This window comes from Balaenoptera physalus (genome assembly GCF_965194825.1).
Source record: "Balaenoptera physalus genome assembly, chromosome: 9".
In the NCBI taxonomy this organism is placed as follows: Eukaryota; Metazoa; Chordata; class Mammalia; order Artiodactyla; family Balaenopteridae; genus Balaenoptera; species Balaenoptera physalus.
In genome coordinates this window covers 44033979-44053362 of record NC_138888.1, presented here as the reverse complement: position 1 = coordinate 44053362, position 19384 = coordinate 44033979, and the positions used below count along the sequence as shown (strand labels likewise).

General features: G+C 38.3%; 1 long non-coding RNA gene across 1 annotated transcript; it reads left to right on the top strand.

Annotated features, from left to right (window-relative positions):
• The first annotated feature begins 2402 nt into the window (after positions 1–2402).
• LOC309667216 lies at positions 2403–19033 on the top strand. Its single transcript, XR_014267630.1, has 2 exons — positions 2403–3690; positions 4016–19033. It is a non-coding gene; the product is annotated as an uncharacterized lncRNA (long non-coding RNA).
• The last annotated feature ends 351 nt before the right edge of the window (positions 19034–19384 follow it).

Sequence of the window (19384 nt, the reverse complement as noted above, 5' to 3'; positions counted from 1 at the left end):
GAAGAGGCTCTTGCTGATGTGTTCTACTTTGATTTCTATGCTAAAATCCAAAAGGTAATCAACTTGTTTGGCTACCTGTCGGAGCAACCACCAACTGACAGAGATTTCCCAATAAGCACAGTGTTTAACTCTCCTTTGAAAATACTGTGAAAATGATGGTCCAGATTAAGCACTTCCGTCAGCTCAAAGCTCTACTCAAGAGAGGCTGGAGAGCTTCCTGCACACCTGGTTTCTTCACTCTGGATTTTCAGGGAATTCCAAACACCTAGTGTACACATCCATCCAATCTGCTACTTTTTTTTTTTTTTTAAATTATTTATTTATTTATTTTTGGCTGTGTTGGGTCTTCGTTTCTGTGCGAGGGCTTTCTCCAGTTGTGGCAAGCGGGGGCCACTCTTCATCGCGGTGCGCGGGCCTCTCTTGTTGCAGAGCACAGGCTCCAGACGCGCAGGCTCAGTAATTGTGGCTCACGGGCCCAGTTGCTCCGCGGCATGTGGGATCTTCCCAGACCAGGGCTCGAACCCGTGTCCCCTGCATCGGCAGGCAGACTCTCAACCACTGCGCCACCAGGGAAGCCCTAATCTGCTACTTTTATACAAAGAACAGCAAAAGCAAAAATTAAAACTTTTTTTAAAAAAAGCTAAGCAACCTTTCACAGAAAGGAAGTGACTGGAAACATGTACGAAGGAAAAGGGGTGTGGATACAAGGAGGCGAAACACGATGACTGATGGGAAGGACAGATGTCCACGAGCAATGATAAAAAAAATGTTGCTTGATTTTTTTAATTTTAACTGTGTTGTCGCTGCTTTGATTTTGGACGGTTTTATTTTAGTCCTTGCATAGATTCCCCCACCCCCAGTAAAAAAGAAGCCTGCTGAGAGACACCTCAGTTTGTTTCCATCTCTAGAAGCCAGTACAGGTAAAGCAATACAAACTACTGATGATTCTTTGCTGGAGACAAATGAACTAGCTATCTTCAAAAACCATGATTAACGAGAATGAACCAATACTGGAGGGAAACATGCAATGCAAAGAATACAAAGAAAAACCCTGACCCTCTTACAGCTCAGCTTCTTGAGCAAAATGTTATAGTATGTTAAAAAAGAAGGGGCTTTTCTTATCTTTCTTCCAAGAAAGGGTTTTTTTAAAAAAAAATAATTTAAGCTAAATTTCAATTACAGTTGTGAGGTAAAATCTTTCTCTTTGTTTCTACTTTGAGAGAAAAGAGCCCATGGGACTCTCAAGGTTGCCCAGATCAAAAGCTTATTTTGGAAATGGGAAGGGGGATATTTTTCATTGGCATGGTGCCTAAAGAGGGCAGGTGCACTGACATTTAGTGTCAGGACCAGGGGTGTGAATATCCTGCAGTGTGTGGGAGAGATCTGAAGAACTGTCCCCCTTCAAAAGCCAGTAATGCTCTATGGAGAAATAGACGTAGACCACTAGGCTGTGAGGGGATTGCCCCAAAACTTTGCCCAATAATGGCAATCTGTATTAAATGTTATTTAACTAATCAGATCATCTCTTCAGGAACTGTGACTGAGAAACTCACACACACAACCTAGAGAAACAAACAGGCAGAGGAGTAAGGCCAGAAGCAGAGAGAAAGAAAAGAAGGAGAGCTAGAAAGAAGCTGAGTTGGGAGAGGGGTCCAGCAGGCAGCAATGGGTGGGCCCCTCTAACAGGGTGCTGAGACAGTCCCAGAGCTGTGCCTGTGCCATCCTGACCAGTGAGGAACAATGCCAAATCCTCCTCTTTCCATTCAGATTTGCCCTGGGAGCCCTTGAAGGACATGGGCTCTGTTTAGCCATCCAGAGTAGAGCTGCTCTGACTACACCCCCAAGTCCACAATAGTATGTGTTTCCTCTTCTTCAGAAAAACATGATAAGCAATAAATTAGAGGCTCACTGATTATGTTTTTGGATCACTGATTTATGCTTATACAAATGCAGTCCACAAAAATAGGACAAAGAATACTGCCAATCCTTGAAAATCAGCTCAGATGGTGCATTATCTCTCCCCTCACCTCTCACCCCCAAGAAAAAAGAGAAGGAAGGAAGGAAGGAGGGAAAGTGAAAAGAAAAGAAGGAAGGAGGGAGGGAGGGAGGAAAGGAAGGAAGGACAGATGGAAGGGAGGGAGGGAGGAAGGAAAGGAAGGAAAGAAGGAAGGAAGGAAGGAAGGAAGGAAGGAAGGAAGGAAGGAAGGAAGGAAGGGAGGGAGGGAGGGAAGGGAGAATTCTTTGGTGGTCCAGTGGTTAAGACTTCGCCTTCCAATGGGGTGCGATCCCTGGTGGGGGAGTTAAGATCCCACATGCCTCTCAGCCAAAAAAACAAAACATAAAACAGAAGGAATATTGTAACAAATTCAATAAAGACTTTAAAAATGGTACACATCAAAAAAATCTTTAAAAAAGAGAGAAAGAAGAAAGAAAGAAAAGAAAGAAAGAAAGGAAGAGACTTTGAGATAAATGAATTCTGAAACCCAAATCCAAAGTTTCATCTTTTCAAAAAAGCGGGAGGCAAATGAGAGTATGTCCAAACTTCCTGGAAAGGGATATTACAGGTACTCAGATTTCTTTATAAATCTGAGTAAAAGGGAGTGAAATTAATTGTCATACAAGTCTCACAATAACAGCTATGAGCTCTTATAAGGCCTGGAGTAATAAACTGTTCATACAGTATTTTGAAGGCAGATTTACAATCCTAGGTGAGTTATAGAAATTTAAACAAAAACCTTCCAGAAAAGTAAACAATAATGATTATGGCATACGGGACATTTTGTGCTTTGGGAATGATAAGAAATGATGAATTTATATAAAAGGTCATTACACTATCTCACTCAATTATTGAATTCTAAATTAAATCCTTGAGTTTGTAAATGGCAGAGAACACAACCTGTCTGTTCCAAAAGCACACTGATTAAATGAAAAGAAAATAAATTTCAGTTACTCCTTGATTATAGGCATTAGCAATGGCTGGGAAAGATTGATAGTTTTAAGTAGACTCCAGTGAACAATCTATTCGCTAATTTTGAGATATCTGATTACAAAATAAGGTCTTATCTCTGTTCTGATTGGTAAAAAGGTCTTTGATTAGTTTTCTAATATCAAAATCTTATAAATAGTGTTTAATTTTTGTTGATATTGGCTACATAATACTATGGTAGAAATGCTTCCCATTTTAAAAAGTCTATTTCCAGAATGAGCAAAATAATTTAGTTTTTTTGTAGAATCTAATCCAGTTGGAGACATCTCTGATTTTTCCCCAAATTTCTCTTCTAATGTCTATAATTTCAATCATATTCATGCAGATGTTTAGGAAGATAAAATTCACCACTCATTAACAGTAGTTTGACCTTTTTACTTATCAACAGCAGAGGATCTAGTAAAAGCCTCTCTGCCCATTAAGTAGCATGGGAAGCTTTTTCTTTGTGTCTGTGTGTATACTGTATTATTTATTACTCTGTAAAATAATAACAAAGCAACTCAATAATCAAAGAAAATTGAAGCATGAAGAGCGTAATACTGTTATATTTCTAAATAGCACAACTAAAAACATAGATTCCTGTTCCTATTAAAAACTTTATCTCATTATTTACAAATATTTCATTTACTCTCAAGACTTAAAATTTACTTATTGCTTGAGTATTCTTAATGAAATGTCTGGGTAGTATTCTCAGGCTTGGTTAGGTTTTTTTTTTTAAAGAAATTCACGTTCTTTTTATTTATTTATTTATTTATGACTGTGTTGGGTCTTAGTTTCTGTGTGAGGGCTTTCTCTAGCTGTGGCAAGTGGGGACCACTCTTCATCGCGGTGCGCGGGCCTCTCACCATCGCGGCCTCTCTTGTTGCGGAGCACAGGCTCCAGACGCACAGGCTCAGCAATTGTGGCTCACGGGCCCAGTTGCTCCGTGGCATGTGGGATCTTCCCAGACCAGGGCTCGAACCCGTGTCCCCTGCATTGGCAGGCAGATTCTCAACCACTGCGCCACCAGGGAAGCCCAGGCTTGGTTAGGTTTTGTTAATGGGTTAATGTGTTGAAAGTGCCAAGAGATACTCCATTTTATCCCACATTTTAACAAATGTGTCGCTCACACTGGTGATAACAAGAACAGACAAGGTCCCTCCCTCATGGACCTTACACAACTGGTTACTGTTAAGAAGTAATTAGTTGAAATTGTGAAAAGAAGTGAAGGATCTCAGAGAAATTAAAACAAGAATTGAGCTCCTGGAGATGCATACTGGGCAAGGATAAGGTGGGAGACCTGGTCAGGGAAACTTCTTGAAAGAAGTGATATACTGAGACTGAGGAAAAAGCAGGAAGTAGGGGATGCTGAGGAAGGAAGTTGTGGTGAGGGAGGGATGAGCAGGCAGGACAAGTTCAGGACAGGAATCCAGCACGTACGGAACCTATGACTGGAAGCAAAAGATGAAAAGAGGTGACAGAGCATGGAGGGCTTGGAAAAGTGGCCAGAATGAGTCTAGAAAGACCCTCCTGAGGCTTTCATGATTGTGGTGACTTACTGATAAAACATGAGAAACTTATATAATTGTAAAGATCTATAAAGTATGAGAAGAGGCTGGTAAGAATGTCAAGCTGAGATGTTTATAAAGTCTGAAATGCTAAAATATTTTCGTCATGAGAACAGCATTGCTTTCTTAGAATCTGCTATTAAAAATAGCCTTTAAGCCCCTTTATGTGTTCCATGACAACACATAATTAAAGAAATTAATCTCATGGTTTTCTTTTTTGTTATTGGGATATATTTGACATATAACATTGTATTAGTTTTAGGTTTTGGTTTTCTTCATGAGGGTCTTAATTAAGGTCTCTTTTCAAAAATGATGATTTCAGCCAATAAAATAAGCTTTAATAGAACTCACTATTCTTTTTCCACAAATTCAGTCCCAGACTTCCTCCCTTGAACTATCAGGGAAATATTTAAATATCATGGAAAGGAAAACTATGTTAATGCTTTTAAGTGGCATTTTTCTATACTGCTGACGTGATTAATTTTAACCCTAAAGTTGAATGGAACTAAAGGTGAAGAGAAGGTGAAAACCAAGGTTTCTTAGTGTGGTGTGGTGACTTTACCTCTTTTCTTAAAATAGATGTTGTAGGGTCTTCAGGTAAAACTGGGTGAGGAACACATTTACAAAAGTGAAAAATTAACTGCTCAATATGATACCTGCTCTAAAGTAAAGAGAAACCGTTGTTTTTATTAGTTAAAAACAAGGGTGGTGTTCTTACCAATCAATAGAATGACGGTCAGAGATTTACAGCCCTCAAGCATCTTTAAACACACGGAGGCAAATATGAGCTTCATGGGCAGTTTGTTAATCAAGATTTGTCATTTAGCTTTGAGTACTTTAGCTTATTAATGCCTTATACATGACCTCTATGGAAAACAGAACTGTTTCCATATTTTTAAAATAAATTTATTTATTTCATTTATTTTATTTTTTGGCTGTGTTGGGCCTTCGTTGCTGTGCGCGGGCTTTCTCTAGTTGCGGCGAGCGGGGGCTACTCTTCGTTGCGGTGCGCGGGCTTCTCATTATGGTGGCTTCTCTTGTTGCGGAGCACGGGCTATAGGCGCGTGGGCTTCAGTAGTTGTGGTACGCGGGCTCAGTAGTTGTGGCTTGTGGGCTCTAGAGTGCAGGCTCAGTAGTTGTGGCGCACGGGCTTAGTTGCTCCGCGGCACGTGGGATCTTCCTGGACCAGGGCTCGAACCCGTGTCCCCTGCATTGCAGGCAGATTCTTAACTGTGCCACTAGGGAAACCCTGTTGCCATAGTTTATAAAATGGAAAGATTTCTTGCCTTTGAATTTTTGAGGTAATATTTTGTATTATTTGCCATCCCCTCTCCCAACACATGTACTGTTTTTCACTCACTACACCTCATTTGGATAGCTCTACAATTTATAATATTCATTTCAACTCTCCACTACTGAAAGAAACTTCACCTAGAATATGTACCTAAAGATGGTCCTTGATGTATTTTCACAGGAAGCTGAGTATTCTGTTGCCCGAGGGGTAAGAGGCACTGGGACATCAAACTAGCAGAGGGAGCCCTTGAGGAAACACTGATCCTTGGGTGAAAGAGAACCTCCTGGCATATCGGGGGTTCTCTCACATCCTGATGCTCCCCAGGGAGTATAAGGGAAAAGTGGCCAAGAACTGACTAGTGAATTCTGGAAACCAAAAAGAATAGCTTGTCTTTGACACATGCTTCAGTGCTAACTGACTTGCCCTAGTGAAACTCCTGAATAGCGTTTCGTGGGCTCCTTGCATTTGAGAACACGTGACCATCAAAAGTTCAGAGTGCAGCAGGGACTAAGAAGATCAGGATGATGTAGAATAGACTTGAGTTATCCCAGGAAAGGCACCATCACAGGAACCACAGACTTATCTTTATACTGAAGTAAGCATTGATGTGGTTGTTCAAGTTTCTGTTATATTATGAAAACAGGAGTAACATAAAATAGGATTTCAAAGTAGAGGCAAAATATGTAGCAATTTAAAACATTTATGACAGAGTCAGACAAATCTATGTTTGAAACCACATTAGCTGTATGACAAGTTAAATAACTTCTCCGAGACTCAGTTTTCTCATCTGTAAAATGGGCTTAATAATTTTATCTACCATAAAAGGTTTTTGTGAGGATTAACGGAGCTAATTAATGTTTATGAAATATTTAGCATGGTGGTTTCTGACACTGCACAGACTCAATAAATGGTGACTCTTGTTAATTATTATTCAAATCCCATGAAATCAGTTTGCGTTGCTTTCATGCAGTGCAAACTCTTCTTGTGTGTCTTTATGTGTAATATAGACGGCTCTATTGCTAGAGTTATCTAGCAAGATAACTTAGGCCAGTGTAGTTAAATAAGAATTTACTATGTAAAAGTAAAGGAAAAAAATAAAACGTGGTAAATCATTAACTACTCCAATATGGTTTTATAGAAATGACATCCACAGAATACAGTATGATCTGATTGTTAGATATAAAAACATAATTATAAGAAATATTTTAAAATAACTGGGCTTCCCGGGTGGCGCAGTGGATAAGAATCTACCTGCCAATGCAGGGGACACGGGTTTGATCCCTGGTCCGGGAAGATCCCACATGCCACGGAGCAACTAAGCCCGTGCGCCACAACTACTGAGCCTGCGCTCTAGAGCCCGCAAGCCACAACTACTGAGGCCGCGTGCCTAGAGCCTGTGCTCTGCAACAAGAGAAGCCACCACAATGAGAAGCCCACACACCGCAATGAAGAGTAGCCCCCGCTTGCCGCAGCTAGAGAAAGCCTGCGTGCAGCAACGAATACCCAACACAGCCAAAAATAAATAAAGAAAGAAAATAAAAATTAAAAAAAAATTTTTTTTAATATATATTAAAATTTAAAAAAATAATTTGTGTTTATACATATTTTGCTAGTTTCATACAATGACGCAGATTCTTCCTCTATGAATCAATAATTCTGGGAGGAAATTGTCAATATTTATTTCAGTCTGATTGCCTTTGTTTTCAGACCTATAATACCCAGCCATAAAAATATGAGATTTTTCTATGAAAATTTCTATCAGGAAGAAAATATTTTTCATTGATTAATTGTATTCCCCATTAAAAGTCAATTAAATTAGTATTTTTAAAATGTAAATAGTTAAATTTATAATCAGAAATTATCATTGTGTTGGATATTTCTAATACCTTCATAACTGCAAAGTTAGGGACAAGCTTTCTCTTCTCTGTTTTATTATTATTTTTTAATAGATCTTTATTGGAGTATAATTGCTTCACAGTACTGTGTTAGTTTCTGTTGTACACCAGAGTGAATCAGCCATATGCATACATACATCCCCATATCCCCTCCCTCTTGAGCCTCCCTCCCACCCTCCCCATCCCACCCCTCTAGGTCATCGCAAAGCACCGAGCTGATCTGCCTGTGCTATGCTGCTGCTTCCCAGGACGGAGAACCACCCCAGCCAAAAGCACTCTCCCAAGCTACTGAGCTGACCATCCAGTTGTTAATTATTGAACATCTCCTCCAAGATGTTCTGTAGGCACCCAAAGCTCAGCATGTACGGAGCAGGAGCCATTGGCTTCATTCTCAGATTGTGTCCTCACCATGTTTTCCCTCTCATCATTACAGAGCTATGGAAGCCAGAAACCTGGAAGACATCCTAAATTCCCCCTCACTGCCCCCTCTTCCAGTCGCTCTATTCCTCTGGTTATCTTTCTGAGCTCTCATCTCCTCCTCATCCTCATAGACAAGATCCCAGTGCAGACTCTCATCTCTTATCAGGATTATGGTATTAGCCCCAACTCGATCAGTTTCTCCATCACTTCCAGAGGGAGCTGCCTTCAACACAAACTGCACTGCTGCTCAAGATTTTCCTCTGGCTCTTCTCTGACCTCGGAACAGGGCCCAAACTCGTCAGCACGGGTCTAAAGCTTTTTCGCTTTTCCTGCTTGGACCTAACATTAATCAATATAATGTATATGCTCTTTGGAAATTTGTCTGTAACTGGAAGCTTCAGAGGATATTTAGATGTCGAAAATAATCACTGTGTAGGTACTGGGATTTCCTTTATGTTTTGTGGTCAGAGTAGAAAGTGTAGAAATACGAATAATAAATGATCAAAAGAGATGAAATGCTTATAAAAATCAATAGATTTAATGGCTCTAAGATATTTCAGGATGTTAGCATTTGACACAAACAACATTGAAGGAAGCCTTATTTAATGGAAATTTTTGGCTCATTTATCAGTCTTCCTAATGTGTGACAAAGTGATATTGAAAGACTGAGGAAATAGACCTTGATAGACCTCAATGACGTACAGGCAGATAGAGGCTTAACGGAGTCTAAGCTTGAGATTTTTAAAAAGTTAATATATAGGAATTTAATAAATGCAATAAACTCTCTTCCTCTTCCTTCTGCCTCTTCTGTGTTTGACTGATTCTTACTCAACCTTCCTGTATAGATTTACATTCTCTAAGAAATCACTCTTGAAACCCCAAAGTCCAGGTTAAGGTCCCTCCTATACAGTCCCTTTAAGTTCTATATTTTTCCAACATGATACTTATCATGTTAGTTGCTGTCTCCTGAACTAGGCTATAAACTCTGGGCTGGCTGAGGTGATCGTTAGGCTTTTTGATGTATTTCCACAGAAAATACATGTTTAATTAAAGTGCATGTAATAAACACCTTTAAATTCAGAATGAATACTCACTTTTCCGTTCAAGATGCTGTGCATCAAATAACATAATGAGGTCAGAGCCAGGCTGGTCATCTAACAGGGCCCCAGAACTGCACAAAGTATGAAAATTTACTGAGGGTGGGCTTGTCCTGGCACAGTCACCAATCAGAAGCATTCTTGGAGAAGAAAGTTGTGCTATTTTTTTGTCTTTAGATTTTATTTCATTTTCAATCAGAGTTGAAACACAAGTGGATTCTAAGAACTAAGATCTAGTTATCTATTTTAATAGCCTAAGCCCTCAGTAAATATTGATTAATTCATTGATTGCTTGACTGGGGAGGCTTGGAAGATGCCTTTGTAAGTCATGCAATCCAGATATACATCCTAAATAAACTCTTGCACTTTTGCTCGAGTAGAAAGATGGTAAGATGTTCTTAACAGCATTATTTGTAAAAGGAAAAAAAATTAGAATCAACTTAATTGACCATCAATAGATGGATGGATAAGAAAAAAAAGAATTCATGCAATGGAATACTATATTCAGGCAAAATTAGTGTATTAAATCTACATGTATTAGGAATAAGTCATGAAAAGATCATGTTAAGTGAAAAAAGCAAGTTCGAAAGAATAAAGTTTAATATTTATGTAAATTTAAAACCATAAAACAAAACTATTTGTTTTTATGTATACATATGTGGTAAAAGTAAAAATATGTGGTTGGGAGGTATATGTATTATTTTCAGTGTAATGATTACCTTTGGTGAGAGAAGCAGAGGAATAAGACTGGACAAAGGTTTGATAATACCTTAAGCACTTTGCTTCTTTAAAAAAGGTGTGAAACAAATATGGCAAAATGTTATATATTGGTTAAAGTTTGGTGATAGATACACTGATGTGTATTATGTTGTTCTGTGTACTTTTTAGTAAATTTAAATATTTCATAATTATTTCTTGAGTTACAACAGAGAAAAATAAACCATAAGAGGGGAGCGCCTATTCAGTTTTAAAAATTAAAACTTTACCCACAGATGTTAGTTCAGCAGTGAGTTGAATAAAATATATGCTTTTGAGAGTCAAAGGGTTATTTAAGTCTCATTAGCAAATATTTATATCTCTAGGGAGGTTAGTTAGGCAGTAATAAATGATTTTGTTAGATAGAATGGAAAAGAATGTCTTTCTTCTTTGCAGAAATTTAAATATTTTTCTTAATTACCAAAGCAAAAGATGCTCAGAAATGTAAAATAAGGGCAGGGGGATCTACACATAATCCTGCCTCTCATAAATAAAATCTATAAACACAATTTTTCACACATGCACATGCCTATATGCATACATGATTTAAAAGCATCTCTCTGTGCATACTGGTTTGCACTTACTATTATACGATGAACATGTTTTCTATGTTATTTAATTTTCTTTGACAGAAGATTTTTGGTAGCTGTGTAGAATTTCTTCATATGGACATGCTATAACTTACTTAACCAATTCCCTAGTATTGAATGTTTAAGAGGCTGCTAAACTTAAAAAAAAGAAAAAGATAATGATTTCCTGGTTCACTGGAAATAGTATGGTCTAGAATGTTTTCTAATTCAGCATTGTTTTCATCGAACCCCAACATGTAAACATATACATTTGATTTTTTTTCTAGCATAAGGAATCATCCAGTTGACAGACTAAATTTCCCAGCTACTTTCAGCATGTCTGATATCCAGGACACAAAACCACTGTAGCATCCTGGCCAGCTCTTAGCATGTCTGGAACTTGGCATGCCTAGACTATGACTATATCCCCACAACGATTTTTACCTGCCTACTTTGGAGGTGAGGAAAATGAATGTCACACTAAAAGTGCTCAAAATCAGACTCCTAGGAAATGACTAAACTGTTTAAATATTCTTAAATGAAATTATTTCCAAAACATTAATAATACAGACACTGGATGAGTTCTTTTAACCCTCACAACAACCCTATGTAATATATTTATTGAAATAAATTTCTAGGCCCAAGATGGAGCCACTTCTGCCCAGGGTGCCATGTCAGCAAACTGAAATTTAGATAACTTTAGTGTCCCTGTAAATACTCTGCTTGACCAGAAATGCAGTATAACCAGTCAGCCAATCCTAAAACACCAAGTCAGCTCTTAGCTCTAGACATACTTCTTTGTTCCTTATTCTTTATCCTGTAAAAGCTTCCTGCCTTCTCATTTTGCAGTTCTTAGCATGGAGACTGTCCATTTCATGGGGTGTTAAATAAAATTTGTTTGTATCACCTAAATTGTCTTTAACTATTTTTTAACATATTACATTAACATTCATGCTGAACGTTAGAAGAAACTGCTTTATGATTCCTTTAAGATAGACAATCACAAAATAGTCTTGTTTTCCTAATTGCCAAAGAAGACCTCTGAAACACAAACATCATGTTCATATATCCATGAGGATATGACAATAGTCTAGGCAAGAGACGTGAACACAGTGCACCATGGGGAACACAGGCAAGTAGAACTGAAGTGAGGCTAAATGCCATTAAGCAGCCGCGCTTAGTGAAATTCAGGCACTGTGGGGTCATGATTTGATTCCCTGTCAATGTCAGCATCACAATTCACTCTTTCAAGTTCAGTTAATATTGATGAGGTTATAAACACATGGCTTCCTCCCTTGAAATTATTTATCCATGCAAACACACCTCTCAATAGCCTAGCAACTCATCTGCCTTCTGCTTTCATGGATAGATCTATCGCACATTCCGTTATAGAAAAGGAATGATTCCGACACATCTTCTGCACATCCCTGTGAAGAAATAAATCCAGTTTTCCACCCAAGGTCAGTGCAAACAACAATGTCCAACAATCAAGGACTTTTCTAAATTATATTATTGTACTTTTATTATATATATATATATATTATATATATAATATTATATTAATATTATATATATATATAATACTTTTGCTTGGACTGGGTCTTTTGAGGCAGGTCTATGTGTTCATGGGTCTGCTAGAGTACAGGTAACTCATGGGAGGAAGCCCCGTGTGTCACATAAAAGCTGTGCATGGCATTCCTTCGGTTACTACAATCTGTATAATCAGTGAGGGAGATACTACTAATATTCTAGGTTAAAAAAAATAGCTAAGGCCTGAACTCTTGTCATGAATTCAATAGGTTAAAAACAAGAAAAGATAAGGCTTGATTAATTGGATGTGGAAGATGGTGGTGGTAAGAGTGATGGGAGAGAAAAGGGCTGATCCAGGAGACTTGGTATGTGGTGATATCATTAACCAATTAAGAAATATAGAAGGGATTGTAGTGTTTCTGTGAGGGATATAAAGTTGAAGGCTGACAAGAAACATAATCATTATATGCACATTAATTTTGAGGTGCTTTTGGAGTATGCCTAGATTGGCCTATTTCTGGTCTAAAATTCAGGGGAACAATAAAGGCTGGAAATATGTCCTTGATGGTCTTAAGATAAGGTGTTAGTTAAAACTCTAAGTGTCAAAATTATTGCTCAGGGAGAATTTATAGACTAAACAGAGCAGTGGACCAAAAGAAGATCCCAGAGAAAAATCCTGTGTTTAAAGAGGAGACACAGAGAAAGAATCCATGAAGGAGACTGATGGTCAAAGCTGAGAGCAGAGAAAGGGGAAAGTCAAGGAAGTGGAGAGTTTCAAGACTATATAATGATCTATAGTGGCAAACACAGCATAAACACTCCATTAAGAAAAGGTTTGAAAAATATCTATTGAGTTTGTCAATATGGAAATTGGTGGGCTTTGCAAGGGCTGTTTGAGTGGAGGGTTCTGAGCGAAAGCCAGCTTGTATGGGTTTGGATTGAGTTATAAATAGGAAGTGAGAAAAGGAAGACAATGAGTGTGGAACACCCTTAAAAACGTTTCCTACAGGATTGAAAGAGGGCTATTTGTTTTTCTTCTTTTTGACTTGGAAACATTTAAGCATACTTACAGACTACAGAGAAACCACAGAGAGGAAGACATTGAAGGTATAGAAGTGATGGAGACAACAGATGCAGTGACATACTGGATGGGGTGTCCTGATCCAGGCTTGAGTGCATTAGTGGGATGCACTGATTATTACTGTTTTTATTTTCTCACTAACCTACCATGACACTCTCTATTTACATGCTATTATCTATTCACATACTTTGGCAGGACCTGCAATCGACCCATTCATTTGTGAGCCTTGCTCTTCCAAGTTCTCAAGCAAAATCCCAACAGAAGAAAAATGAAATGAACCTGGTGATTGGTGGCTGAAAGCAGAATCCAAACAGAAAGAATTCTCTATTTGGTTGTGTACTTCTTTCTTTATTGCTACACCAGCAATAAAGTGACCTCATGATTGGGTTTTCCTCGTCCAAAAGACAAGCTCAGTTATTAAAGCAACACAGCCACAAAATCTTCATGATAAGGTAGAGATGTCCACAAAATCTAAGTGAATGAGCACATCTCCTGGACTTCCTGACTGGCTGAATTGAACTAGAGTACTTTGTAAGCCACTGCATTACACACACATATAAAGAGAACACACAAAGATATATTGTTCTCCTGGCCCTTAGGTGAAGCTCTGATATAGCAATAACAAGCCATAGACACGTTCAACTAGTCTAAAGGCAGATATTAAACTTTTGGCTTTTTAATTTCCTAGGAGAATGCACAGTAGGCATTCTTACTCCGTTCCTGACCCCCGGCCCATCTCTCAGACTCACTCCTCCACCTCCACGTGTGACCTGGAGGACAGAGGGTTAGACATGTGGTGAAGATGTCCTGCTATGCTTATTATGTGGTAGTTCTTACAAGCTGAAATTTTAACTCTTTGTCTTTTTAATGTATATAAAATTTAAAATGGTCATAATGTGAAAATAGCAACATCAAAACAGCCTGTGAGAATGTCATGTGACTTCCTTAGTTTCCTTTATCTTCTCCTCATTCCTAATAATCTCACCTTTTATCAATGTCCATCTCCTATTTCTCTTTTCCCATCTTTTTCTTCTGAACTTCATAGCTGATACGACAATTTTTTTAATCCACTCCCTTTACCCCATAGCCAATTATCACTACTTTCCAACAGCAGTTCTAGAAGCTTCTATTGAAGTAATCAGTCAATGTGTCAACCAACATTTATTGTTAAGCTCCAGGTATTATTATCCTGAGGTGTGGTAACACAAGGCTTCCAGGGCCAGCAACCACCGGCAGGTGTACCTTACCTCATTTTATTTTCTTGTGCTTGTCTTTACAGAGAACACTACCAATAATTAACATCTCAGTCCTGAGCTCCAGAAACAGCATAAGGAATCAGATATGGGCAAGAAAGGTGCTCGTAGCATCAGAATGGCCTGGAATCCCACAGTGTTTAATAAGTTTTTCCAGCAGAAACTTGGGAAATCTGATGTATCAACACCTTTGAATAGCTTGTATCTGAAAAACAGTCAGAATCCATAGAAATTACAAGATACTGTATAAATTTTCCTCAAGTGCTGGAAGAAGTGTACTAGAATAGCAACTACCTAAGGAGCCCTGGAATGAATTTCTCCCCTTTATCATTCTTCACAAATCAACATCATTTGTTCTGGGAGCTATGATTAGCAAACATATATTGCAGAGAACATACAAATATTTTGTTGTTTCTTTATGTAGTCCTGAGACTTTTGTCCTCTGCTTAAAATCCAACAAAGAAAAAAGATACATGCAAAGACAAAAACGATGATGTAAGAGAAGAAAATTATAAGTAAGATAAGCAAGCCAACAAGAAAAGCAACCAATCTATGGCTCTTTTGCTTCACAGAAATGAGTAAAGGACACACTTCGATTCATAGAGCGTCAGTCCCTGCAAATGCATATTCAAATCAACTTTAAATATCCAGTTCCTGTTACATTCAGCCCCTTTATTTCTGTAGGTTTTTCCTTCTTAATGATGGCACAGATGGACTCACAATTGGAGAGCACGTAAAAAGATTCTATGTCGCAGGTGAACTAGGAAAGCTGACCTGCCTTCCTCTGGGCTTGGTTGATCATTACCCTTGATCAAATAAAAAGCCACATGTTCCAGCTGCCCTTATGCCCTGGTTACCACAGTGAGAAAAAGAAAGAAGAGAAAGAGAGAGAAACAGAAGACTTGAGACAAGATAGATATCCTTATACAAATTTTCATATCATCTGAATACAAGCATGTTTTGTGCATCCAAATTCTTCATTTTTTCAAAGAAACATTTAAATGGAACGAAAGTGGCTCACAGTAAATCATTTACTCTTGCTGTGATGGAAAGGATAATCTCCTGCAACAAATCGAACTTTTAAAATAAGAAATGTCATGTAACATGTACTTAGAAAAAAAGTCGAGATGCTGGGTTAGAAGTGAAGAAGAAAAGAGTGAGGACTGAAAAGAAGGGATATGGAAAGAGAGGCAGAGAGCCGTTATTCCCTCTGACTTCATATTGAATGCTTGTAGGGTGCAGACATTTGGTAGATATTTGGAGTTACATTAGATATTTTTGAAGGCAAACACTCTACAAAATGAGGTTTTCTTTCTTCCTCCAAAATGAGTTTTAAAACGTAGTGCTCTTCTGAAACACATGGAAACATCTTGGTGTGGAAGAGGTTGGTGAAGCAGATTATAAATTAGTACACATGATACCACATTCCTCTTGAAAACACACATTTTGGGGGGTATAAAAATAAATAAGAACAGGGGCTTCCCTGGTGGCACAGTGGTTGAGAATCTGCCTGCCAATGCAGGGGACACGGGTTCGAGCCCTGGTCTGGAAAGATCCCACATGCCGCGGAGCAACTAGGCCCGTGAGCCACAACTACTGAGCCTGCGTGTCTGGAGCCTGTGCTCTGCAACAAGAGAGGCCGCGATAGTGAGAGGCCCGTGCACCGCGATGAAGAGTGGCCCCCGCTTGCCACAACTAGAGAAAGCCCTCGCACAGAAACGAAGACCCAACACAGCCAAAAATTTAAAAAAAAAATAAATTAATAAAAAAAAAAAAAAAGAACATGTTAGGGAGGGGATTAGACCTCAAATTGTTGAGAGGGATTTTCCAGGAAATCGACAGGGTGGGGGAGTTACTGGGGGCTTTCTGTTTAATGATTTCCTCTAGTAATTAAATTTTGTTGAGTACTATTACAATTGGGAAAAAATATAAAACATTTGGTACTATAATGTAGACACTATCAAGATTTAGATGTTGGTGATTATAGTTACAGTAGATATCCCAAAAAGTGTTGAATAGTTTGCTAGTGACCAGGGACTAATGTGTGTTTTCTGGAGAATTCTGCTACAGAGCAGGCCCTGCTTGAACTTGATGAACCAGATCTGTGGACAGAAAAACCCTGAATACTTGCCTTGTTTTTAATGAATCTCTTTGCATTATCCCATTTTATTGGTTTCAAATCAAGGAGAAATGATAGGCGTTCTATTGGCTGAGAACAGATACGCACACAGGAAAATTTAGAGATATTGCTGCAATTGCCCACGACAAGATGAAAACTAAAATATAGCAGATGATTCGTACCTTTCCAACTAAAACCAGAATTAAAATGATAGCTATTTAATTTGGACATGGAAAAGTTTTTAGAGAATGTGTTTCACAGAGGTAAATAAATAATCTTAGAATATGAAAAGCTTTCAAATTTGAGTGACAAGAGGAGTGGGAATGAAGAGAGAGAGTGAGAAGCAACAAAGCAGCCCTAGTGTGACATCACTCTGAGCATGAGATTGCCTGTCTTAAAGATAAGTCCACCTGAGACTAACACAATATTGTAAATCAACTATCCTTACCAAAAAAAAAAAAAAAAAGTGTAACTTTTTTCAATTTTTAAAGGGAAGTGAAGCTGAGAAAAGGCTTCAGTTTTATTCATTAACTTTACAAGATTAAAGACTAAGGTTTTTAAGTCTAGCAGGAAAGAAATAGGACTGGACCACAATGCCATTTTATCTGATACTCTGGGGCTGCTCAGCCAGGGAGGGACTTGACCACCGTGCAATGCACTGACCTAAACATGAGGATAAAACTCAAAGTCCATTCTTCTGACATCAACAAAGGCATTTACTCGATTCTAATAGTTTAATTTCAAATTACAAAGAAAAAGGTTTTGCACTTTACGGCAACTTGAAGCCACATACATCTTAGTAAAGATTACTAAGTTGTTAAAATGGCATCTTTCCTTGTATAGCTATAGGCCAAAGTGAAATCAGAATCTCTTCCCTAAGTCATGAAGATAGCAAAGTGCAAAATGGGTTTTTAAGATTTGTGTCACATTCCAGCAAGTTAACCCTCAGTCATCCGATTTCTATTATTTTGCTCAGTTTTAACAACTCAGGAAGGACGTATTCCAGGAAGCAGTGGAGCGTATTTAGCTGCTTACATGTTATCAAGTCTTTCTCGCTACTTCTTCAGATGAATCTATACTATTTTATGACATATGCAATTGTTACTTAGTTGTTGCTGCTAAATTTGGTCTTTTTCAGGGAGATTTTGTAACTAGGATAAATTGATGCCTTTCATGCCATAGCTCATTTCTGGGACTCCTTGAAATAAGCATATCCCAGACTAACAGGATGGCTTTCATTGTATCCGTGGCTAGAAGGTAGCATTTCTTTAGCGTGGTATTGTCTGTAATCTGCTGTCTCTATGAAGAGCATGTGCAACTGGCTTTGTCAAATAGAGTCAGATAGACTGACATGAAAGCTGAGGCCTCCGTGACCGGCTGACCGGCAAGATGAGCACCGCCAGAGAACAATTGGGTGACTGATGCACAGCTGATGGGTTCCCGTGCTTTCTCTCGCATCTGGTTTACCTCGTTTTATCTACACTGATAAGAACAAGAAAAGTATCTGAACTGGACAAAGGCTAATGACAGCATATTATTAATACATTCACGTAAAAATCTAAAGGATTACTTATAACTCCCCAAACAGTATCAGATTGATCTTTAGGTTGTGATTTTTGTTGGCCACACAGTTTTCCTTTCAGGAGTATTTTGAGGCTTTCCATCTCACCTCTTCCTATGTCCCATGCTCCGAGAGAAGGAGTTTGCCCATAGCTCAAGGGGGCACCATTGATCTGTGGCTAAGCTATGGTGGGAGGTTAGATGCTGGTTCATAAAAGCACCTATTTCTCAGCCTAGAGGATTGCCTACCCCACAGGGATTGTAAACCAGAGCAAGTTTTAAGAAAGATAGAAATTTCCCTATGATATTCAGGGTTCTAGAAAGTATTACTTTCTGGACTGATTATGGAATTTGAAATAGGATGTTTTTTGTTCTGCAGAATGTTCAAGCAGTTAGAAATCCCCGTAGTTGCCACAATAATTTCCATTGCTCTGAAATTATTTTCCTCGTGTTAGCTTTAGTTCCTTTTTCAAGCCTACATATTTTTACATTTTTTCATAGATTTTCTATGAATTTTCTACCAATTAGAACAGTTACATATCCTAATGTGCCCCTGAATTATGAGTTTATGCAATACTTTTTTTTGAAAATATAATCTTTTTTGTTTGTTTGTTTTGGCTGCACTGCTCAACTTGTGGGCTCTTAGTTCCCCCGCCAGGGACTGAACCTGGGCCTTTGGCAGTGAAAGTGCAGAGTCCTAACCACTGGACTTCCAGGGAATTCTGCAATACTTTTTATAGGTACCTGAATTTGGGGTGATTATTATAAATATACTTATATTATATATACTTATAAATACTTATTATAAGCTCATCATAACAAATAAAATATAAAATTACACATATGCATATGTGTATCTTCTTTTCCTAAACATAAATAGGACAAATTTTATGAAGTATTTGCCGGTCTTTTTATATCATTTTTAATCAGAACCACTGTATAAACATTCTCTCACATTCATGGTTTCAAGGAAAAATGCCATCAGTGATACAACTCAACTGAATGCACACTCCTTAAGTCATTTTTATGTGCCTAGCACAGTGTGCTGCAATAGGTGAATTACTCTTCATCTTCCTTTTCATGGTAAAAAGGATCATTTACCTATGGACTGTCTGGCATAAGCATGGTTTTAATAACAGCTCCTATTAATATGGTCACAACAACTCCATAAAATTAAAAAACAGTCCTCAAGTTTGGCAGAGGATGAGTAAACTTGTAAAAGAAACTGGATGCTCTCAACTATATCTGAAGCTTCATGACCTCCATGGCAACTCTCT